The 24,706-nt window shown below is 43.2% G+C and overlaps 1 protein-coding gene across 10 annotated transcripts in view; it reads right to left on the bottom strand.

The window, feature by feature from the left end:
- The window catches only part of LOC119969045 (zinc finger and BTB domain-containing protein 20-like), a 430,652-nt gene that overhangs the window by 153,581 nt on the left and 252,365 nt on the right, over positions 1–24,706 (bottom strand). Inside the window, exon 1 of one of the 10 annotated variants that reach the window (XM_038802211.1) lies at positions 4,047–4,671. The exons of the other annotated variants lie outside the window; for them this stretch is intronic. The gene's annotated coding sequence lies outside the window, so the exon portion shown is untranslated. Of the gene's footprint in view, positions 1–4,046; positions 4,672–24,706 lie in introns of those variants that run through there. 10 annotated transcript variants of the gene reach the window in all.

Genomic DNA, 24,706 nt, shown 5'->3' on the forward strand with positions numbered 1-24,706 from the left:
ACGCTTGATCAAGTAGAATCAGTTTTTGATAGAAGTTTGACAAAGTGGTAAAGTAACAACTGTCACATAGTTCAGCTCTTTTAATCTGATAGGGTTCTCTGCAAGGAATAAACTATTTGCATCCCAAATTAGCTCACAAATCAAATAGCACATAACACAGAATTGACATTAAAATTACAATTGATTCAGTGTTGTCACGAACACAGAGAGATTGCTGGGTCAAAAGTGCATAATCAACTTTAGGATTCAACATTAAAAACAAAGGTAAAAATCAACTTAGTCTTTAAAATGATCATCTAGCGATAAGGTTGCCATAAAGAACATAAGAAGTAGTCAACACTTTCTGGGACAATTCAAAATGTTGAAAATAAAAATGAAAACTAATTGCAGTTATAATTTGATTGCTCTCATTTTACACATGCTTGCCACAGAGTAGCCATTAACAAAATGTCACCCAATTTCAGAATTTCTAAACAAGCAGTATGTATAAAAATACTTAACCTTAATCTCCATCAACTTCAGGAAGCATAGAATGACATGCCCCTATCTACCTAAATGGCTCCAAAGTGGAGATGGTCGATAACTTTAAGTTCCTTGAGGACACCATCGCCAACAGTCCATCCTGGCCCACTCACATTGATGCAACGGTCAAGAAAGCCCAACAACGTCTCTACTTCCTATGGAAGCTAAAGTAATTTGGCATGTCTGCATCGACTCTCACAAACTTATACAGATGTGCCAGAGAGAGCATCCTATTCGGCTGCATCACAGCTTGGTATGGCAACTGCTCAGCCCAAGGTCACACAAACTGCAGAGAGTGGTGAACTCAGCCCAATGCATCACACAAGTTTGCCACCATTAATTCTGTCTATTCCTCCCGCTGCCTCGGGAAGGCAGAAAGCAGTCAGAGACTCCTCACACCCAGGCTTTGCCCTCTTCCAGACCTTTCCATTAGGCAGAAGGTACAGAAGTCTGAAGACATGCACATCCAGACATAGGAACAGCTTCTTCCCCACAGCTACGCGACTCCTCAACGAGTCTTCCTTGGACTGATCTGTTCCCTGTAAGAACACTATTCACGACGTCCTATGCTGCTCTTGCTCATGTATTGGCTTTGTTTGGCCCTTGTTCCGCACTGTGACCAATTACGTATTTGATGATGTACTTTGTCTATTATTCCTTTTGTCTACTGTGTACATACTGTGTACATCTCCTTGGCCGCAGAAAATACTTTTCATTGTACTTCGGTACATGTGACAATAAATCAATCAATGAAATGAAACCACATTAAAACCTGGAGGCCACAATCTCATATGAGACTATCTGATGCAGTTGAGGCTTTACTGCACAAGTCTTGGTCTGTATTGTCTAAATGTGAGCCATGTCTTAGTTAGTAGAATTCTTGCCTTTGAATTTCAAGGTTCTGGGACCAATTCCCACTCCAGGAGTTCAGCACAAAAATCAAGGTTTACACATAAGATGTAGTTCTAAGGGAAACATTAAATCGAGGTCTTCTCAGTTGGATGTAGAAGATTGTAGGAGCAGGGGAGTTATCCCCAGTGTCTTTGCCAATACTGATATCGCAATCAACATTACCAGAAAGAAAATCTGATGATTATCACACTGCTGTTTGTTGCGGTGTTTAAATTGGCTGTTGCATTTTCTACATTACACAATGACCGCACTTCAAAAATGCTTCAATCGCTGTAAGCATTTGAGGCAATTGGTGGTCATGAGAAGTGCTCCATAGAATGTTAATACCATGAAGTATGCAAAGGTTGCTTCCTATGGGCATTCGGAACTTTATAGGGCATTCTATACTCTATGATATAAAAAAAATCAAATGATGCACTATGCTTAAAGTCAAGTATATAGTTATTCATCGCAATCGTCTTTATAAATCAAAATACTGCATTCACTTTAAACAACACAAAGCAAATTTCTGAGGGCATTCTATCGCTTGTTCATCGTAACTTTGATGAAAGAGCCCTAAAATGGCACTAAATGTACTTATGGTTTTCAGGGATTTCAACAACTCTTGTGAAGTTATGGCCGATGAGTTGGAGAATCTGTTACATACTGAAATGCAGTTATATTTACTTAGTTGTTACAAATCACATTGCCGCATTATTACTGCAAAACCACCCACCATCATTTTCAGAGAATACAGCACGAGCAAAGAAAACTCCATGTGCTACTACGATATGATAGCACTTCGTGATTTCAGCATGAGGTTGAGAAAACCAAGCAACATATTAACTGCCATTTTCAAGTAAATAACACAATTGACAAATGAAACAGTGTCTGCAGCCATAATTCAAACATAAGTTCTTAAAATTGTAAAATTAACAAGGAAACTGCAGAATATTGATAAAATGTCAAAACACTAATGCACATAGAAACTCAACACAGATTTCTCAAGTCACTGGAACAATGATGCAGAACAAAGGATAAATTTAGAAAATGCTGGATAAGCTCAGCAGGTCTTGCAGCATCCGTGTTGCGAGAAACAGAGCGAACATTTCGAGTCCATATGACTCTCCTGCAGAAGTCAAATTCTGTACAAGAGTCACATGGACTTGAAAAGTTAATTCTGTTTCTCTCTCAACAGATGCTGCCAGGCTTGCTTAGTTAATCCATAATTTTCTGCTTTTATTTCAGATTTCCAGCATCTGCAGTATTTTGCTTTTATTTACAGGATAAATTCAAGCCTGCTCTGATGAAAGTTCATCAACCTGTAACGTTAACCCTGTTTCTCTCCACAGATGCTGCTTGACCTGCTGAGCATTTTCAGCACCTTTTGTTTTGATATCAGGTTTCCAGCTTTCACAGTATTTGCTTTTGGATGAATTTGTCCTTATTCGTAATCCATCATAGGGAGAGACTTCTGCCCATAATACAGAAAGAAGGTGTAGCATTCAGAATTTAGGGCAGCAACTAATTTTTAAATGCAGCCAAACAATAATCACCTACCCAGTAAGTTGAATACGTTGCACATTAAGCACAGATGTCTGATCCGAGTTAAAGATGTTTTGGGGATCCAAGCATGCCCAGAAACTTTGTGTCATACAGATGTGGGAAAAATGTAAAGGTTGTGTAGCTGACTAAAGCTTCTAAAATGCCCAAAAGGTTAGAAACTCCTCAACATTTCAGCAGTTCTCTTAGGTCTGTGACTTTATACACACAAGAAAGTTGCTAAACTCAAGGTTAAAAAGAAAGTAACTTTAGAGCTAGCCAGCCAGATTGACATATTTTACACTTTGGTCATGTCACTTCTTTACTGTACTGATGCATTGTACAATGTTGGTATAAATGTAGCTACTATCTTCGTACTTTTTCCCCCCCACAAGTTTGTGTTCACCAATTATAGGTCTAAGGAGGTGCGGCAGATTGGGTGCTCGTCTCAAGAGACAGGAAAAACGAGGGAGGGAGAGTCAAACCAAATTCTTCGACTGACGGTTACATACGCAAAGGCCTGGAACTATCTCATTAGTTCACCAGGTATGCGCACATCTCATGCAGTTGAAGCAAAGTGCATAAGTTCTGGAGGAGTATGATATTATTTTATCTTCTATAGGGTGCCTTTGTATGCAGCTGGTTCACAAAGGCCTTTTTTGAATGCAACTGAAGAACATCATTGCCAATTTCGCATCACCATACATGTCCGTGGTTCACTGTCTCTCTATCCTTGTGTGTATGTCGTTCATCTTGCGCCCGTGTGCGCCTACAGCTCTCTTTAAATTCCTGTGGTACTTTCGTCGAGCTTGACCTTATTTTTCTGTCAGCGATTATGTCAACACTCGCTATCAAGCAATTTAACAGAGGGCTGCACCAGCTGAGCGATTTTTAAAAGCAGCCAAACAATAATTACTTATCCTAATATGTTGAATACATCGTAAATTAAGCACAGGTTCCAGATCAGAGTTAAAGATTTTTCTGGGATCCAGGCATGCCCGCAAACTTGGTATCACAAACATGTGGAAAAATGTATAGGTTGTGGAGCTGACTAAAGCTTCTACATGATTGGAAGGTTGGAAATTCCTCACCTTTTTAGCAGTTCTCGTAGCTCTGTAACTTCTTACACACAAGAATTTTACTGACCTCGGAGATTAAAAAAAGTTTAATTTAGAGTTAGCCATATTGACTATTTATGCTCTGCACTGTACAATGAGAAGGAATAAAAACTAATGGGTCATGGGAACAGGTTTGGGGGGACCAAAGTCTGAACTCAAACTGAACAAATTACTGTAACATTTCTAAACCGGAGTGGTATAATTCTCACCATTCTGGGATTAGCAATGGGTTCTATTTGCTCTCAACAGTATTGTGATCTAATTGTATTATGTAGCTGGTCATGATTGAAAGATAAAATAATTAGGCTATGCCTTTTAACTTGCTTCAAATGCATTACTGTTTACTGATGTGATGTCCCACAGTAAGTTAGTTAAGCCTGAGTTATCATATTTTGTACATGAGGCAGGACTTTTCAATACTCTGAACCCGAGATGAAACTAAAATACATTCACCTAGAATACTACTGTAATGTTGATTTAATTTTTAAATTGTGAAAATATACATTTTTGTTCAATCTAGTGTGTACAGCATGGTTACTATATCACTGAGAAAATGAAACAATTGTACAACAGAAAGCATTTCCTGTTTGTGGTTCTGAATTTGCTTCTGGATTATACTAAATCCTTTTGTGTCAATTGCAATAAAATCAGCAACAAAAACAACTTGCATAAATGCATAAGGCTACAAATGTGTTGATTAATAAAGCTACGATATTCACCAAATTCTAAGAGTCATAATTAGATGAATTTCCATGTTGTTGACAAAATTCTAATTTTCCAAATCCCCTACTTGTGAATAAAATAAACATAAAAATTAGGCAACTGTTTTAATACAAATTTTAAAAATGAAGAGCTGCATAACTGCTGTATGAGGGCAAGGAAGGTTTGTGACAGTGTTGAACTGTGTTTACCATGTACTCACAGAAATCCAAACTACAATAGGTACCCGCATTGCATATTTCAACTCAAATGAAAAACTGCAGGGGCTGGTTTAGCTCACTGGGCTAAATCGCTGGCTTTTAAAGCAGACCAAGCAGGCCAGCAGCACGGTTCGATTCCCGTCCCAGCCTCCCCGGACAGGCACCGGAATGTGGCGACTAAGTGCTTTTCACAGTAACTTCATTGAAGCCTACTCGTGACAATAAGCGATTTTCATTTAATCCATTTCATTTCTTTTAAATATGTACAAAATTCAAGTTAACTGGATCTCCTGCTGTACATGACAATGGGTAAGTACAACGTGCAAGAATACCATCCAAAGTCGAAGACACCTACCACTCACATGCATTTTGAGTGCCATATTCATTTGAGATTCAGCTTTAAGAGTGACAAGGTTCTTTACCATTTCTCACCTGCATTTGGATTTCAAGATTCAGGCTTACTGTTCTAAAACACTACTCTAGCTCCCTTCAAAACTTGCCCAAAATATGATCCATGACTATATTACATTATTTACACATTTAAACACTAATTGCGTAAAACATCAGCTCCTTTAATGATATATTTCATAGTTCATGATATATTTTGTCCAATTTTAAAATAAAGGGACGACTCAGCAGAAACATTTCTAGGTCCAGTTTGGGCACGTTTGAAAGCGCGTTTCTCAGCGGCTGCAGTGCCGAGATTGACAGCGCTATTCAACTGCATTTAGCTGTTTTTTGGCCCATGGGGAGTTTCTTCACGTTGAAGCCACAGTTAGGAAATTGTCCTTTCTTCTATCCCCTCAAACATCCCTCACCCTCCCGTTTCATGGGCATGGCACCTAAATGACACCTAGATGAGGCCTTGCAGGCACGGCCACTGACTCACCCGGGCACCGGGTGCAGATAGCGGCCAGGTAATTGAATGAGCCGATTAGCTCATTTAAATATCATTGTCTGAATCACACACTGCTGATCACACCAGGCGCCACAAGTTGAGTGACTTGCAATCGGCCCGGCACGAAGTCCAATTTGGGGGTCTCCCGGGATTCACCCATTGCACTCGGCTCCAAGCCAGGCACATGGTGGTGGCTGAAGCATGGTCAAAGTCGACAGGTTAACACATTCTGAATCTACTTGGGATAAAATGAAAGGGGATGGGGTGGGGGTGATGGTGAGGAGAGAAGGGAGGGGAATTCCACTGCTGCTTCAGTAGTGCCAGAATTATTTGTGGATTATTCCAATGAGAATGCTCATGGGGAAGCTGTTTCTGACACTTGTGTTCCTTTCAGTAGCTCCAGAGGTTATGCCCCAGGCTAAAGGCATTCTATCCCCTTCTGTGGTCGGTGTGACAGGAAGAGGTGTAGAAGCAAAGAATGGTTGAGCAACGCCTCTTTGGGACTGAAGAAGTAGTGACGGGGGTGGAATATTGTACCTGTGGGGGCATTTCACTGGGTTGTGAGGGTGACACTACAGGTGTTCAGTCAGCAAATTGGCACCTGCATGGTTATGAAAGGCACCGGTTCTGTCTCAAAAAGAACTCCATAAGAAAAGGGAGGCCCAATGTTTCCGGCCCCTCCAGCCATCTAAGGACACTACAAAAATAAAATCACTTACATTTTTTAACTGGGCATATTCTGACTTCAGTTCCTCTTGATCTGCCATAGAATCCACAAGTTTCCACCACATTATTCCCACTTAAACTTGATTTGGTCCCCAATTACATAATGGATGCCCAATCTGCATATTTAAAGGAGTTTGCTGCCTTCCAGCAAATATTCCTCTTGCACACTAGAAATGTAGGCTAAGGTGATAGACAGCAGAAAATCAGTGGGTTTGAGGTCAGTAAGTTGCACAGGCAATTTTAACTGCCTGCCAGCCAGTATCTTCCAGGACAGCAGAGTTAAAATTTAGTCCGTACATTATGAACATGTGTCCAATTTTTTTCTCTGACGGTGTATATTGACCCCAACTCACAGTAGCATCCATTATACCACACAAAAAGGTAGTGCAACTTAAGTAATATCTTAATCTTTACAATTCCTTCTGTGATGGATCTATCATATTTTAATATCACGGTGGTATACTGTGAAACAGGCTTGTGCGTGTGTGTGTGTGTGCGCTGGGGGGGGGGGGGGTACTAATATCACACCAGTGGCGTGCAGAGGGGGGGGGCGACGGTGCATTGGCCCCGGGCATCCATTGGATGGGGGCATCCAATCAGAGAAGGAAAAAAAAAAAAATTTTTTTTTTTTTTTTTTAAATTTTTTTTTTAAAATTTAGATTACCCAATTATTTTTTTCAATTAAGGGGCAATTTAGCGTGGTCAATCCACCTACTCTGCATATTTTTTGGGTTGTGGGGCCAAAACCAACGCAGACACGGGGAGAATGTGCAAACTCCACACGGACATTGACCCAGAGCCGGGATCGAACCTGGGACCTCAGTTCCGTGAGGCGGTTGTGCTAACCACTAGGCCACCGTGCTGCCCCAGAGAAGGAAATAAGATAGTAATTTTAAAATTTCAGCGGTGATAAATCAATTTTTGGAGGCTCACCACACTGCAGAGGCAGTTGTTAGCCCTTTATTCCTTTAACATGGTGTACCCTTTCTGTCGAGAGAAAATGGTCCTTCTCCCCTTCCCCCCACACGCATGCGCATGATGTACATGGTGCAACCATCAAAAGCAACAAGCAGACATGGCTGTTCGTTCCTGCGTTTCCTCGAGTCATAACTCGTCTTTTCTTCAGCTTTTTGTGCATCTAGATTAGTTCTTTTACCTACTCAGGTCAATGAATAGCTCTAGAACAGGTGCAACTACGGTTTTTATAGGTGTTTTGGCGATATTTAATGAAATATTTACGTGGGATGTAGTAAGAGTGAAGCCTGGATGATCAGAGGACTGCTATGGCATTTAATCTCGGAATAGGAGACATTTATTCCTTAACATGCTAATATTCGAATACAAATACCACTAATTTGCAAGTCTATGATATAAATTGCACAAAATTATCAGTGGAGAATCAGTGTGAAATAATTTTTTTTAAAAAATAAATTTAGATTAGCCAATTTTTCCAATTAAGGGGCAATTTAGCATGGTCAATCCACCTACTCTGCACATTTTTGGGTTGTGGGGGCGAAACCCACGCAGACACGGGGAGAACATGCAAACTCCACACCGGCAGTGACCCAGAGCCGGGATCGAACCTGGGACCTCAGCGCCGTGAGACGGTTGTGCTAACCACTAGGCCACCATGCTGCCCTTAGTGTGAAATAATTTGATACGAAGGAACAAAGAAATGAAATATGGTTTATCCGTCTGCAACTGACCGATTGTTTACCATTTTCTTCCCATTTTCTCATGCGTCTTACGGTTTTTGAGATAGAAAATGAAATGTTACGAGTATTTCGTGTACAACCGAGTGGAGCACAGAACAGGAAAAAAAAGAGGGCCAGAGTCGAAGAAGAGTCCCATCAAAGAGGGGCATTAGATGCATGGATAAAAAGAAGTAAAGAAGAAGTAGGAGAACCTGGAGAAGTAAAAGATGATGTGGGTGCAGAGAAGGATTTTTCTGATACGGATTCAGCTCGATCAGAACATAATACTCTCTCTCCTCAGTCTCGTTGTCAGGATGATGATCCATGTGAAGAAAATAAAGAAGATATTTGCATATTTTTGCAAAGAAGCGATTTTCGCTGTTTGAAGAAACCGATTCCAGATCATTTGAAGATGACAATATTACAACATGGCCCTGAAAGATATCAGAATAAAAGTGGTCCATTTGCTGAGAAGGATGGGAGATCATTTTCCAAACAGTGGTTTGATAAAGTTTCCACATACGGAGAAATTGTGGCGAGAAAATGGTTGTTATACTCTCCATATCGGAAAGCATGCTACTGTTTTGTTTGCTTTTTGTTTTCAAAGGAGCATTTGTTGTCTGTGTCAAACTTTGGAAAGGAAGACGGTTTCTCCACTTGGAGAAAATTAAATCCAACAATACCTGACCATGAGAAAAGCCCTTCTCATAGAGCTCACATGAGAGAATATCTGAACCTTGTAGTTCGACTCCATCATTCAACTACGATAGATGCTGAACTTCAACAGCAAATGTCTGCTGAAAAGAAAAGATGGAAAGCTATAACTGAACGGATTGTCGAGGTTATATCCTTTCTGGCAAAACAGAATCTGGCCTATCGTGGACATCGAGGAGAAGGAATATCTGGGTTATCAGAGCCAGGGGAGACAGTCAGTGAAAATATAGGAAACTTTCTGGCAACAATCAGACTTTTGCCAAATATGATGACATCTTAGCAAAACACTTGCAGAGAGGGAAAGAGAAACCAAAAAGTGTCACCTACTTGTCCAACAGAATTCAAAACGAAATAATCAATCTTCTTGGTGAAACTGTCAAGAAAAATATAATTTCCGAAATTAAGGACGCAAAATATTTTAGCATAATGCTGGATTCAACTCCAGATATTGCCCATGAAGATCAGGTTTCTGAAATTCTGCGTTACGTTCATATTGATGAAAACAGAAAAGTAGAAATAAAGGAGACATTTCTGGGATTTTTTCAAGTCAACAAGAAAGATGCAGTCAGCCTGGTAAATAAAATTCAGGAAAAATTGGAAGAAGACAAAATTTCCATGAATGACTGCCGTGGTCAAGCATATGATAACGCAGCAGTTATGGCTGGAGTGAGAGGAGGTGTTCAACAAAAAATTCTTGAAGTTAACCCAAAAGCTGTGTTTGTGAACTGCGAGAACCACAGCCTCAATTTGTCCTGTGTCCATGCAAGTGAGGTGCAACCTGTTGTTACATTTTTTGGCATTCTAGAAAAACTCTACTTTTTTTTCTTCATCTACTTCTCGTTGGGAAGTGTTAAAATCATTTGTCACTCGGACTGTGAAAAGACAGTGTGACACAAGATGAAGTTCCAGCCATGATGCTGTGCAAGTAATCCACGAAGAGTGTGACAACGTTATTGCAAGCCTTCAACACCTGCTGGAAGGAGAATTTTCAAGGGAAACTAAATCTGATGCAGGATCGCTACTGAACTCTATTCAACAGTTCCCGTTTATAGCTTTATTAAATTTTTGGTACTCAGTTTTATCATCAGTGGATAAAGTCTCAAAACGTTTGCAGGATCCGAAAATGGGGTTCCATGAAGCTTCTTGTGATCTGAGAGGACTTATTCATATCTTGAATTTGAAGAATGACGAAATTATCCACAATGCAATAGATTTAGCCAATGAATATTGTCAAAATTGGGGAATACCAATTGCACGAACAAGGAGAAGAAGAATAATGCCTGGAGAGTCAGCAAGAGATAGTGGACTGACGGCACAAGAAGAAATGAATAGAGTAATGGTAGAGATTGTGAACAGATTAAAAACTGAAATTGAAGACCGCAGTGTCCGTCTTCAAAGACTCAGTGACCGATTTTCTTTTCTTCTGAACTTGAATTCAGGAGTGATTGAAGATGAACAAGAAAGAGAGAAATTAAAAAAGGAATGTTCCGACTTTGCAAATTATTATGACAATGATGTGGTTGCAATTCAGTTATATGACAAAATTATTGATTTTGTGATGCTCCTTCGAGCTGGAGGGAATAGAGTTCCCCCTGATCCTAAAGATGCTCTGGAGTCTTTACTGCAGTATGGGAGGGATGTCTTTCCGACGCTGTGTGTTTCATACAGATTACTGCTTACAATTGCATTTTCAGTCGCAAGCTGTGAAAAGTCATTTTCAAAACTGAAATTAATAAAAACATATCTGAGGTCTTCTATGTCACAGGAGCGACTGACCAACCTGGCTTTAATAAGCATTGAAAAAGAATTTCTCACAGCTGATGTAAAAAGTGAAGTAGTTCAGGTGTTTTGTGACAGGAGGTATCATTTGGGGAAAAGAACTTAATAAATGTGATTGATTTATATTAAAATCGAATAAAGCGTGTATTTCATGTTTCATCTGTGTTTATATATTCAAAATGTTTTCCTTTCTCATAATATTTCGGTCTTATACTTGAGTCTTTGGGGCATACAATCAAGATTTGCCCCGGGCATCACCAGACCTCTGCACGCCACTGTATCACACTGAAGGCAGTTGAAGACTACAAGATTGAAAACATCAAAAAGGGGTCAGGTGTGAAAATAAGTAATTTGAAGTGGAGATGAGCAAGGCTAAGATGGGATACCAGTGAGCAGCATGAATGGATGGGATTCCATTCTAGCAACACTGGGAAGATAAGGGAGGTGACTTGCAGTTTAACTATTGTAGTACAAATGGGAAATGTACAATTGGCAAAGATCGAAAATTAATAAAGCAAAGCAATTAGTCTATTTTTATCCCAAAATAGTAAGCATAAAATAACATAAAATATCTGGATATTCTGGGAAAGGGAACTTCCAAAGGGATGTAAAAACAATAAATTTGAAAGGGTCTGAAGGCTGTATAGGTAGGTTTGGCCATGAGATCCTAAACAGCAAAGAAGATCATAGAATCACTACAGTACAGAAGGAGGCCATTTGGTCCATCAAGTCTGCATCGACTTGCTAAAAGAGCACCCTACGTGGGCCCACACCCCCATACTATCCCCGTGACCCCCTTAACCTTTTGAGACATTAAGGGACATGGCCAATACACCAAACATGCACACCTCTGGATTGTGGGAGTAAAGCAGAGCACCCACAGGAAACCCACGTAGATACGGGGAGAACGTACAAACTCCACACAGACTGTCAACCAAGGCTGGAATTGAACCTGTGTCTTTGGCGCTGTGAGGCAGCAGTGCTAGTCAGATCTTTGAAGAAAACAGCCACCCTCAGAGAAGACAAGTACTGTGTCTGCAATGTTTTGATACAAGTTTTGATTTTTCAGTATCGAATGAAACAGGGGGAAGCATGTGAAATAGTTCCCTGTAGCAACATTGAGCACTAGTGGTAATCTACCTGGGATTTGTACATAAAAAATCTAGGGGGACTATTTTTCTGAATTTAAGCAGAAATATTTTGGGAAATGTTTGCAGAATTACTGTTAATTGTAAATGTAATCTTGTGTGCTTAAGTTTACGTTTCTGTTTTTTGGTGAATGTTTAAATTTAATATTTAAATTCACCAAGTTTTAACATTTTTGATCCTGACTTCAGTGTAGATACCTTGTCATAATGAAATACAAATTGCAAATCGTTGTGATAGCTTGTCAAAGTTTCCCTTTGGGATTTAGGCAGCCCAGCAATTACCACCTGCCACATCAACACTTAATTGTTAGTTTACTGGTTATCTAATTCAGCAGTAATGTTTAATTTGCAGACCTAAATGCAGTCAGTAGCAATAATCCCCAAAGTCTATACAATATTTAAAAAACAATTTGCCACTTTGCACTAATGACGTACGTCAGCCTTGTACTCCACGTAAATGATCCTTTAAAATCCTTTAAAAAGACCTGGGGATGAAATCTTGCCATGGAGGTGGGAAACCAGAGCCAAATAAACCTACGTTATGATATCCACGTGGGTGAGCTGCGTATGGTATGGAGACATGTTTACTGTCCACCTAGTGCCAGTGGGGTTGGGAGCAGATCAGGGTCAAATTATGACTGGGTCTTCATGTAGACACCACACATTGAAAAACTGGCAGCCTCAGTGGTGTCCAAACGGAAAAATCTGCTGTTTTTCCAAAGCCTTCCACAACACCAGAAAGAAGAAGGATATTAGAGAAGAGCTGGAAGCCTCACATCACAGCAGAGCAGACCCTTGCGTCATCAATGCTTACCTGGAACTAATGTTGTAAACTGTGAGAGAGAGGAGGGAGTTAATCTTCCATTCTCAATGTCCATACCTCTCTGGAGTGCCATGTTATGGAGAGTGTAGCAGGGTTGCTGCTGAGGGTTCTGTCTTTCCTGTGCAGGGTGTTGGTCTCTCATCGTCACTGGGCCCTAAAACCGCCGGTCATGTCCCAGTTCCGACTGCATTCTTCCTTCTTGGCAGTTGGCTGTCCAATTGTCCTTGGCAGCTTTGCCCCCTGCTATTCTGACCCCATGATCGAGAGAGTAGTGCTGACACCATTAAAGTGTCCACTCTTCCTGCAACCACGTGTTCAGTGCAAAGGAACAGTTCCCCTTTATCCCACTGACCCTCTTACGGGGCTGGGACGATGCCCTGAGGCGGGACCTGGCTGCGTGGGCGGCCTCCGGGGTCCTCGAGGGGGAGCGGGGGGGAATCTGGCCCCGGGAGGTTCCCCCACGATGGCCAGGCCCGCAATGGGGGCCCACCGATCCGCGGGCGGGCTTGTGCTGCGGGAGCACGCTATTCTTCCGCACCAGTGGCTGTACCGGTCCACCATTGCCGGTGCGGAGATGAACCCCTCCGCACATGCGCTGGGGTGACGCCAGCACACGCTAGCGCTCCCGCGCATGTGCCAACTCGCGCCGGCCGGTGGAGGTCCTTTGGCGCAGTGCCAAGCCCCTTCCCAGCCGGCCGGCGCAAACCACTCCGGGGCTGGCCTTCCCCTGAAGGTGCGGAGGATTCTGCACCTTTGAGGCGGCCCGACGCCGGAGTGGTTCATGCCACTCCTTGGCGCCAGGACCGCCCCCCCCCCCCCCACCCACCTAACCGGGTAGGGGAGAAACCTGTCCCTAGTCTTTACTTTGCTTCACAAAAGTGTCTATTTCATCCTGCAGACAAATCCGAATCTCGCAAATTCTCAGTGCAGCTATATCCCTTGGCGCAATTCTCCCAAAGGGAGAAAAACAGCCGACGCCGGAGTGAAACCCGGAGTGTTTCACTCCGGTGTCGGAGGCCGCTCCTCGCCCCCTATTCTCCCCCCCCCCCCCGGGGGGGCTAGGAGCGGCAGCGCGTGAATCCCGAGCGCCCAGCCTTGACGCTTGCGTCAAAGCGGCGCGCCGGGAATGACGCGGCCGGTGGCGCCGAAGTGACATAAGCTGCGCATGCGCAGATTGGCCGGCAGCAACCCGCGCATGCGCGGTTGCCGTCTTCCCCTCCGCTGCCCCGCAAGACATGGCGGCTTGATCTTGCGGGGCGGCGGAGGGAAAAGAGTGCATCGTTTAGAGACGCCGGCCCGACAATCGATGGGCACCGATCGCGGGCCAGACATCTGCTGAGCACGCCCGTGGTGCTCGATCCTCCTTCTGCCCCCCACAAGCCCCAAACTCACCGTTCACGCACTGTTCACGCCGGCAGCGGCAGGCCGTCAGGTTCGGCAGGCCGCTCGGCCCATCCGGGCCGGAGAATCGCCGGTTGGCGTGAGAAATGGCGAGCGGCGATTCTCCGAGCGGCCTGTCGTAAAACGTGACACGCCATTTTTGGGGGAAGTGGGAGAATCGCGGGGGGTGCCAGGGCGGCGTGGCGTGATTCGCCTGGCCCTCCCGCGATTCTCTCACCCGGCGTGGATTCTCTCACCCGTCAAGGACCACTTCTACTGAAATCAGTAAAGGCCATCAAAATTGTATATTGTGTTGTTTAGTACAAAAGGGCAGCATGGTAGTTAGCACTGCTGCCTACTGTGCCAGAGACCTGGGTGCAATTCTGGCCTTGGTTGACTGTGTGGAGTTTGCACGTTTTCTCCTTCTCTGTGTGGGTTTCCTCTGGGTGCTCCGGTTTCTTCCCACAGGCCAACAATGTGCAGGGTGGGTGGATTGGCCATGATAAAATTCCCCTTAGTGTACAGGGATGTACAGATTAGGTGGGATTACGGGGATAGGGTGGGGGAGTGGTCCTAGGTAGGATGCTCTTTCAGAGGATGGGTACAGACTCGATAGACCAAATGGCCTCCTTCTGCATGTAGCGATTCGATGATTGTGAAGACATTTTGGGCTTAATGCTGAATGCATTGAAACTAAAGGTGGCGTTTGGTTTATTGTCACTTGTCTTATTGATGGTGAATGCACCATTTCATTGCAGTGCTGGTATTTATCTGTACAATACACCTACATCAACTTTGTCATTCTATAATTAAACTAGCTTTTAAGAATAAATGGCATGCCATTGGAAATTTTAAATACCACTGCTTATATGGAACAATTGCTCTGTATGATTGAGCTATTTTACTTTCCAATGGAGGATGTCACAGAGAAATGTATGCAAACTGTCATATGAAAACAATTCTTCTCCAGGGAGAATACAAAATTGACTTCTTCATGATCTTTCAACTAAATAACTATACATCTCAAAATGTCTCTTAAAACATCAGGTAAACTTACAGTAGAGTGATTAAAAAGACAATTAAAGATCCCTGGCACAAAATAAGTTATTTTTAAAGCTTGGAAGCAATTTTGTCCTCCTAGGTTAATATTTTTAAACTGCACATTTATGACCAAAAACTGAGCAATCATTCCAATCTAATGTATATCTAATAAGAGGGATGGGAGTGAAGGGCGTGGATTTGTGTAATAGGGAATAGTAAAAAAAAAATCGACACCCAGATTTTCTTCCTCATAGTCGTCCTTCCACATATCTTTGAGAAAATAGAACCAAAAACGTAGGTAAACTGTAGGTTGATGAAAGATCGCTTTAGTATTCCGTGATCCCAAAAAGGGAATTATCTATGGGTGGGTTTAGCATCTGGAATGTGTTTACATCACAAATTAATCTAGAACATCTAGGGTTGTTAAACTGCCAATTTGTATAGATTCCACAACACTGATTGCCGAAAGGATATTTAAAGTGGTACTGCCAACTTGAACCATCTAGATTTATGTAAATTGTAACCTTAAATTGTGCAATAAGCTAGGGTTCTAGAAATATTCATTGTCAACTTTGTTTATGCACTCAATGCATACCAGCATCATACTTTTTTAAGATGGAGTTTCTGAGACAATTTTGAATAGAAACCTGAAATGAGATCTAAAAATATCTCAATCTAATTGCCAAATGCAATATGGCTGATATGTAAGCCAATGTTAAACTTAAACTCACTGATTCAGCATGTTAAAACTAACAAAACTAAGGCCAAGAACAGAGGATGTTGGAAGGCCAGAACTAACAAGGGTAAAAATATACTAAACTGAAGGAGTGTAAGATCGGATAATGTAATTGAAAGTCTGATAAAAAATATTACGTAGCCCACCAAAATAAGCCTCAAGCCGATTATGGATATTCTAACTATAAACCTGTATGAGAACTACAACCAGGAAACTACGGCAGAGATTTTAAAATTACCACAGAGAAAAAATGATATACATTCAAATATTTTAAGAGGACAATCTCCACAATAAAAGTGATGGACAGGGAATATGCGCAGTTGACATTTCTATTAAGCATAAAATTGTGCAAATTAAACCATCTTTTTAAATTGGAACTATTTGTTATCTTTCTCGCCTATAATCTCCAAAACACCCAATGGGTGTATGATAAACTTTAGTAAATAAAACCGTCAACTAATTTCAATTATTTATTTTGGAAATTAGTGACATTAAATACAAGACATGAAAGTATGGAATGGCTCAATTAGCTAGAAACACTGTTGGAGTTCAGAACACAATGTAGTATATAGATTCAGATGATTTCTTTGGTTGATAATGGATTAAAATACTCAAATGGCTCTTGGATTATTAGTGATGTATGAAAACACGAAATCACTGGAGCAATCTTTTCACCCATCTCCACTCTATAATAGTTTTTATCCTTCGAAAACTATTTTGATGAGGGAAAACAGTTTTATATTCTTTCACTCCTGCTCAAAAAAAAAGATTCACTGTGGCTGTTTTCACTGACAATTTGAAAATTCGTCAAATTAGAAATAGTAGGACACAAGAATGATCATAACAAGTCAACCAACGTCCAACCAACAATATAACATTTTGTTATATTTTGACAAACCTTTAGAACTAGTCGACTAGTTCAAATCTCTAATATTTCACTTCCATCTAAGGACTTACTAAACTTTTCATCCTAGTTATCCATTTTGCATAGCAATCAGTAGAAAAGAAATTCTGCATTCAAAATCCTGCTTACACCAGTGAAAGTTAGTAGAAACCATTAGGAAGTGAACTAAACTTTTTTTTAAAAAATGAGGCCTTATAGTTAGTTAGAGGCAAAGACAGCTGGAACGAAGGTACACTGATTACAAAAAAAGTCCATAATTGTGCCATCTAAAAAATGAGAACTTAATCAAATAGTGAGGAATCATTCCTGGCTGGAAAAGACTTCTGAAATGTTTGCCTCTCCCAGGAGATTAATGGCGTGGCTGGTCAGAGAGATGTAGGTGGATGAATATGTGTTGAACGGGTTCACATAGAAGAATGGGAAGAGTTCAAGGAAAGTTAGAGAAAGAAAAGAGAGAAGAACTGAACAGAGAAGGATGAGGAAGGGCAGGAAGAGAAAGAAAGAGGAAAGAAGAGAGAGCAAGAACATGAATGGGAGACAAAAGGAGGAAGGTCAAGCTTGAGAAACAGGGTAATAGGAAGGAGAAGAAAGAGAAAGAGGTAGATAAGTAGGGCACAGACAAAGAGGTGAGAGCAAGAAATGAGAAGGGTCATAGAATTGGAAGCACTGGCGTGAGATAGGTTGGGTGAACGGAAGGGGAGATGTGGAGATGAAGGCGATGAGAGAGAGAAATAAAAGAATTAAGGATGGTGAGTGGGGGAAATGGGAATAAGAGCAAATCAAGAGGAATGGGTAGCCGAGAGTAATAAAGATGAGGGAATGATAATGAGAGAATATGAAGGTACAAAATGAGAAGAAGACGCGAGAGTGATGAATTGAAAACAACCAAATCCAAATTTTGACCTCTACAAATCCTCCAATATTAGTTCCGTTCTTGGCCCTGCTTGATACTTGTCGAATGTTCAGCCAATTCTAGTGCCATTTTCTGTAACATTTATTAGACTGATCTCCACTTTTAGCAAATTACTGATAAAATATTAATTTCAAATGAAAGCAGGTCATGGATCATGTGGGAAATATATTGAGAGATGCCAGCAATTCAGGTATTTCATGTGACTATTCTATGTCACTTTTTATAAATTATGGCAGAGATGGTGTGTAATTGTACTAGAAGATGTGGAATAATTGGAGATAGATTTAGAAAGTGTCTCAATGCTGAAACATTGATAGAACAGTTATAGTTACTTGGCCTTAATATAATGCATGCTAAGTTGGACAGAATTCAGAGGAGATAGGAGAGGCTTTGATCATAATTTCTTAAACCTCCTTAAGAATATTAATTGTTTGTTCGAAGGAAAATGTATAAATTGGCTGACTACATATGGCTAGTCAATCAGTTATCAAATACATAACATATATAATCTGAGAAATTAGGCACAAGCAAACAAATTTGTCAAAGACAGAAAGCAGGGGGAAATTTGATGACAAGTTGCTTGGCGCATTGTGTTAGGAATACAAAGGTATTTTAAGGGATTTATATTCATATTGATAAACTTTAGAAATAAGGGATAGTTTTAAGTGGGTTTAACTGAATGTTTCTGTGCCTGGAAGGGTAAAACCTAGTTGGATTCACGCTGGACAAAGGTATGTGTGGGGGTTGGTTAAGTTCCAACTGTGTTTCTATTGTGCCTAGGGAGGGCTACAGCATGAAGAATAAATAAAATGCATATGCATGTGGGTGTTGCTTAGAAACTGGGGCCTTGTAAGTTAGAGAAGCTATTAAGTTTTAGTCAGTTCACTTGATTGCAATTGAAGAGAAATAGTGAGGGAGAAGGCAACTTGCACAGCTCTGTGAGAAGCAGTTGGTTTTAGAAAGCTAGAGAGGGAACATCCCTCTCGGAGTTGCTAGACGAAAAGCCATACCATGAAATAATGGTAAAGAAAACAAGCGCAGAGATGTGAAGAGCAGCTAGCTAAGGATACTGGAAAAATGAAGATAAGTTTCCAAGCAGAATGAGGTTAAAGGTACTAGAACAGTGCACTGTTCAGTGAAGACAGACAGAGCTCAGAAGGCTGAGATTCCAGAAAGATACCCAAAGTGATTTTCAGGTTTGCGAGATTTTGCAACCTGTGCAACGAGAGTTGGATTTCGGAGTTTGTGTAAAAACAGTCAGGACCAAGAAATCCTAAAGGGCTTGGTGTAAAATCCTGGACTGGCTTCACTGTTAAAAGTGGAGCAGAAGCTTTGTTTAATAGTGCCGTTTGGAAAAACCGGTCTGAATTTTGGAATGCCAACCACTGAGGGCAAGCGTTAAGTTAAAAAAAGATTTGAAAATGTGACTTTGAAAGCGGAATTTAAAAACACATGTGTGGAAGCCGGAGTTCAGCGAGACAAGGTGGCTCATGTTATAAGAATCATCTGGGGAGGGGGGGGATTTTGAGGAGAAATCCACAGACATGCACCTGGGTTTAGATACAAGTGTTTCCTACCAAAGTCATCTTGTGTGCGTAAAAGAGACTTTATGTTAATGAGACCATTGTAGATTAAGAATATGCTTTGTAATCCGTGTTAATCCTAAAGCCTGTATAACTATTACGTTGGGGGGGACGGGGTAAAGGCGTATTAACATAGAAGCATAGGAAATAGGAGCAGGAGTAGGTCTTTCAGTCCTTCAAGCTTGATCAGCCATTCAATATGACCATGGCTGATCATCTCACTCAGTAACCTGTTCCTGCTTTCCATCCATATCCTTTGATTACTTCAGCCCCGTGAGCTACATCTAGGTCCTTCTTGAAAACATACAACACTTTCGCCTCAACTACTTCCTGTGGTTGCGAATTCCACAGGTTTACCACTCTCTGCGTGAAGATAGTTCTCCTCATCTCAATCCTAAATAGCTTACCCCAAATCCTTAGACCAAGAACAAAGAAAAGTACAGCATAGGAACAGGCTCTTCGGCCCTCCATGCTGCCAGTCTAAACTAAAATCTTCTGCACTTCCGGGGTCCGTATCCCTCTATTCCCATCCTATTCATGTATTTGTCAAGATGCCCTTAAACGTCACTATCGTCCCTGCTTCCACCACCTCCTCCGGCAGCCACTATCCTCTGTGTAAACCATGACCTCTGGTTCAATTTTTTCATGTTTAAGAAATGTTTTTTTCCTTGAGGTTAAAGCTAATCAGTACTCCTGTGTCTCTGATCCTCCATGTGGGTATGGTCTTGTGAGACAGTGTTTGATTCTGGGACCTTCTTGCTATGTGGGTGCAATCAATGGTGCCTTATGCCATCTGAAATACTTCTATCCCAACAGTAACCACCCAGGATGTGGATGCACTATAGAGAGCATCCTCTCGGGCTGCATCACAGCCTGGTATGGCAACTGCTCGGCCCAGGACCGCAAGGAACTTCAGAGAGTCGTGAATACCGCCCAGTCCATCACATGAACCTGCCTCCCATCCATCGATTCCATCTACACCTCCCGCTGCCGGGGGAAAGCAGGCAGCATAATCAAGGATCCCTCCCACCCGGCTTACTCACTTTTCCAACTTCTTCCATCGGGCAGGAGATTCAGAAGTCTGAGAACACGGACGAACAGACTCAAAAACAGCTTCTTCCCCACTGTCACCAGACTCCTAAACGACCCTTTTATGGACTGTCCTCATTAATACTACACCCTGTCTGCTTCATCCGATGCCAATGCTTATGTAGTACATTGTATATATTGTGTAGCCCTATTATGTATTCTCATGTACTTTCTTGAATTCTGTTCAATTCCCTTTCTTCCAATGTACTGAATGATCTGTTGAGCTGCTTGCAGAAAAATACTTTTCACTGTACCTCGGTACACGTGACAATAAACAAATCCAATCCAATCCAATACTGGGGAATCAGCAGTGGCAATACCATTGAGGGTCAAGAGGAGATGGTCATTACCTGGCAATGATGTGGCTTGAATGCTACTTGCCAGTTACCACCCAAAGCCCAAAATGCTGTCCTGCTGGATCGGGGGATGACGGTGTCAGGTCAGGAATGAGAGTCAGACCTGCGTGTGTGTGTGTGGGGGGGGGGGGGGGGGGGGGGGGGGGGGGGGGTCGGCGGAATCCTATGAGGGACCAGTGGCGGGGTAGAGAGAAGGAGGAGGAGTCCCATAGTCCCGTGCAGAGTGTTTAAAATAGTTATCCAGTAGTTAGAAGTTTTCTTTCTTTTAAATTTTATTTCGAATTGATTCACATAAACCAGGTGGAATCATCTGAAGTTAATAATTTTAAATGTTTTGTTGGATGGTTCAAAGTGCAATGCAATCGTCCAGTGGAAGTTCGCATTTCTGGACAATTGCTGGGCAAGTGGTTATCTGGAAGTTCCGAGAGGAATTCTCCCAGCTCATTTTTGGAGTACTCCCCAAATTCGAGTCTGTGGAGTCAGGAAGTTACAACCCAATGATTTTTTTTTAGAAAATATTTTATTCAGGTATTTACAATTGTAACAATTTTACCCATAAGGTATCAACAAAAACAAAACAATACACCCACCCAAGAACAAACCCCAGCCAACATGGCTTACACAAACAGGACCTCATTCTCCAGCCCCCCTTTCCACTGGTTTTCCTGACTTTACTTGACCCCCCATGCCTCCCCCCACCCTCCCTACTTTCCCCCCACCTCCCTCCCTCCCTTTCCCTGCTGACAGCTTAATTGTTCTTGAAGAAGTCGATGACTGGCTGCCATTTCCGGGCAAACCTCCGCAACGATCCCCTCAAGGCGAATTTGATTTTCTCGATTCTGCAAAACCCCGCCATGTTGCTAACCCATACCCCGACTTCCGGGGCTCCGAGTCCCTCCATCCTAGTAGGATTAGTCTCCGGGACAGCAGGGAGGCAAAGGCCAGGACATTGGCCTCTCTCATCCACTGGGCTCCCAGGTCTTCCGACACACCAAAGATTGCCACCTCTGGACTCGGAACCACACTCACTTTCAATACTTCTGACATGACGCCAGCAAACCCCTGCCAGAAACCCCCAGCCTCGGACATGCCTATAACATATGGAGTGGTTCGCAGGACCCCATGCACAGGGCCCACACCTATCCTCCGCCCCCTCAAAGAACCTGCTCATCCGGGCCACCGCCATGTGCATCCTGTGGACTACCTTGAACCTGGCACACAACGAGAATGCAGGGCCTTCTCCCATAATCCAGCCTCCAACTTCCCACCCATCTCTTCTTCCCACTTTCTCTTCACTGCCCCTACTGGGGCTCCCACCCACTCAGTTTCTTGTAGATCTCTGAAACCTTGCCCTCCCCTACTCTTGACACCACCTTATGCTGTAGTCCCTGGGCCAGCAGGTGCTGGAAGGTCGAAACCTGACTCTGCAAAAAGTCCCTCACATGCAGATACTCCCATTCCCACCTGGCAACTCAAACTCCTCCTCCACCTCTGGAAGCCGTCATCAATAAAGGGATCTCCAAATTTCTCAATCCTTACCCGCTGCCACCTCCAGAACCCCCCCCCCCCCCCCCCCCGCCCCCCGGGTGCGAACCGGCGGTTACCAAATATTGGTGCCCACACTGGCACCCTTCCAGCCCCATATACTGCCGCAACTTCCCTACACCCTCAGGGCTGCCACTACAGAGCTGGAGTACCTGGCCGGCGAGAACAGCAGAGGTGCCGTTAACAGTGTCCCCAAACCAGTGTCTTTACATGAGGTCGCCACTCCCAAACCGACCCCATCCCAACTCTCTGACCATCGCTATATTCGCCACCCAATAATAATTTATAAAATTCGGAAGGGCCAGACCCTGCCCCACCTCACGTCCCCGCTCAAGTAGCACCTTCTTCACCCAAACAAATCCCGAGATCACCGCATTTACGTTTTTAAAGAACGCCTTGGGGCTAAAAATTGGGGGACTCTGAAAGATGCACAGGAACCTCGGGAGGACCGTCATCTTCACTCTCTGCACCCGCCCCGCCAATGACAGCAGGAGCGCATCCCACCTCCGAAGGTTCCCCTTCATCTGTTCTATTCCCCTTCATCTGTTCTATCAACTGACCCAGATTCAGCTTATGCAGCTGCTCCAACTCCCGTGCCACCTGAATACCCAAATACCGAAAGCTCCCCCTATCACCTTGAATGGCATCTCCCCAATCTCTTCTTCTGTCCCCTCGCCTGAATCGCAAAGACCTCACTCTTGCCCATATTCAATTTATACCCCGAAAACCGGCCAAATTCCTCTAGTATCCCCAATTTCCTTCCAATACCCCCAGCGGGTCTGAAATGTATAGCAGTAAATCATCCGCATATGACGAGACCCTGTGCTCCACGCGCACCCCCCCCCCTCCCCCCCCCCTGTACTATCCCCTGCCAGACCCCCATGTTCTCAATGCCCTTGCCAATGGCTCTATAGCCTGGGCAATCAGCAGTGAGGAAAGTGGGCATCCCTGCCTCGTCCCTTAACCCCCCCCTGGTGCAGCCTAAAATTGTCTGAACTCATAAAATTTGACCGCACATTCACCACCGGTGCCTGGTATAACAACCAGACCCAGTCCACAAGTCCTTGTCCAAACCCAAACCGCCCCACGACCTCCCATAGGTATTCCCACTCCACTCAATCAAAAGCCTTCTCAGCGTCCGTGGCGACCATCACCTCTGCCTCTCGCCCCTCTGGAGGCATTATAATTACATTAAGTAACCTCCTGATGTTGGCTGCCAGATGCCTCTTCTTCACGAACCCCGTCTGGTCCTCCCCTATTACCCCTGGGACATAGTCTTCGATCCTCTAAGCCAAGATCTTCGCCAATAGTTTGGCATCTACATTTAGCAGGGAAATAGGTCTATATGACCCACATTGTTCCGGATCTTTATCTCGCTTTAGACTGAGGGAGATCGACGCCTGCGACAACGTCGAGGAGAGCAATATCACTCCCTTGCTCACTAAAAGCCCTTACCATTGGCGGTCCCAATACCCCCAAGAACTTCTTGTAAAATTCCACCGGGTACCCGTCCGGACCAGGGGCCTTGCCCGATTGCATTGCCTTCAGCCCCTCCACCACTTTTACCAGCCCAATTGGGGCCCCCATGCCCTCCACCAACTCCTCATCCACCTTTGGGAACTCCAACCCATCCCTGAACTGCCTCAATCCCTCCATCCCGGCTGGGGGTTCCAACTCATACAACTTGCCATAAAAGTCGCTATAAGCCCCACGGTAAATGGAAAGGTAGCACAGTGGTTAGCACTGTTGCTTCACAGTGCCAGGGTCGATTCCCAGTTTGGGTCACTGCCTGTGCGGAGTCTGCACGTTCTCCCTGTGTCTGCGTGGGTTTCCTACTTGTGCTCCGGTTTCATCCTACAAGCCCTGAAAGACGTGCTTGTTAGGTGATTTGGGCATTCTGATTTCTCCCTCGGTGTACCCGAACAAGCCTGGAGATTTTCACCGGAACTTCAGTGCAGTGTTAATGTAAGCCTACTTGTGACAGTAATAAAGATTATTATTATTATTACCCCCGCCGGGTCCAAGACCGTATTCCCCCCTGTGTTCTTCACTTTCCCGATTTCTCTCACCACCTCCGGCTTCCTCAACTGGTGCGCTAGCATTCTGCTTGCCTTCTCCCCATAGGGTTAGGTACGTTTTGGCGCAGCCATTTGGGCGCGGCCGTTGTGGCGCGGCCGTTTTGGCGCCGGTTGTTTTGGCGCCGGACGTTTTGGCGCCAAAATAACATTTCTTTATTTGTGAATTAGCCTCAGGTGAGTTGGCTGCTGGTGCGTTCTATCACCATCTTTTTATATATTTTTAACTAAACCAATTTGCATACCCATATGATGGCTGAGGCAGTATCAACGAAACGTGGTAAAGAAAAATTTGTTCATAACGGATTC

This window comes from Scyliorhinus canicula, chromosome 7 (assembly GCF_902713615.1).
Source record: "Scyliorhinus canicula chromosome 7, sScyCan1.1, whole genome shotgun sequence".
Taxonomy (NCBI): domain Eukaryota; kingdom Metazoa; phylum Chordata; class Chondrichthyes; order Carcharhiniformes; family Scyliorhinidae; genus Scyliorhinus; species Scyliorhinus canicula.